Here is a 1,135-nt window from a genome sequence, read left to right as displayed (position 1 = left end):
TTATTTCACTCTGTATTTTGTTCAATCTCTCCGTTTCTCCCAGACTGAGCGGCTCAGAATAGAAACAATCATTTATTCATCGATTGAAACATCAAATGAGTGAGAAAGGGAAGGGGGAGAGGATAGGATGACAGGACGGACAGCTTGCAGCGAGAAAGAGAGATAGAGAGAGAGAGCTTACGGAGGGCAGGAGAAACAGGAAGGATGAGAGAAGGGGGAAGGAAGGAATTAGCAGATTGAAGATTTATCGTTGAGCTTTACTGAGAGAGACTGTAAAAACCCACATGAGAGAGATAAGAACACTATCTAAATGGAGAAGGAAAGAGAAAAAGAGATTCAGAAGGAAGCGTTTGACTTTTCAGGGCCGTTTCCAGAGAGATAGAGGGATGATAGTTTCTCATTCTAAACGTCTAATGCTTTTTGCCTAAATCCCATCATATTTTCATCAGGACACGAGGGGTCACTGCCTCAGGTCTCTTATATTCATGTGCAGATGTATCTGCTCACTGCATTGCTGCCCATTTCAGTTCCATTATTAACTTAGACGGAGAAACGCTTCCTCTGAATTTTTTGATGAAACGGTTCCCCCGTTTTTTTTTTTTTTTTTTTCTTTTTCTTTTTTTAAATCAACATAAAACTGCTTTTGCTACTCATTTGGCTCCAGGTATTTCTTAGTAGTGAAGCAGTAAGAAATCTATGGCAGGTATTTCTCCACTAAGAATTATTTGGATGGTGAAAATATATACATATATTTTTATTTCGGAATTTAATTTTAATATTATATATTTAAAATAACAATGTCTTTTATTTTATATTTTTAGTATTATATTAAATAATTTTATTGTATTATGTCAGGTTTTATTTTATAATTTAATATATATTTTAATATTTTTTACTATATAGTATTTTAATAAATTGTAATATTCTAATTTAACTTAAATAATATATGTTAATACATACATAAATACATATATACTAGTGCTGTCAAACGATTAATCGCATCCAAAATAAGTCTTTGTTTGCATAATATATGTGTGTACTGTGTATATTTATGTACTCTGTATAAATACACACACATGCATGTATATATTTAAGAAAAATATGTTACATTTATATATTAAATATATTTATGATA

The sequence above is a fragment of the Sinocyclocheilus anshuiensis genome, unplaced genomic scaffold (assembly GCF_001515605.1).
Source record: "Sinocyclocheilus anshuiensis isolate Anshui unplaced genomic scaffold, SAMN03320099.WGS_v1.1 scaffold1425, whole genome shotgun sequence".
Classification (NCBI taxonomy): domain Eukaryota; kingdom Metazoa; phylum Chordata; class Actinopteri; order Cypriniformes; family Cyprinidae; genus Sinocyclocheilus; species Sinocyclocheilus anshuiensis.
The sequence above is the reverse complement of the archived record's forward strand: the minus strand, read 5'-3'. Positions refer to the sequence as shown.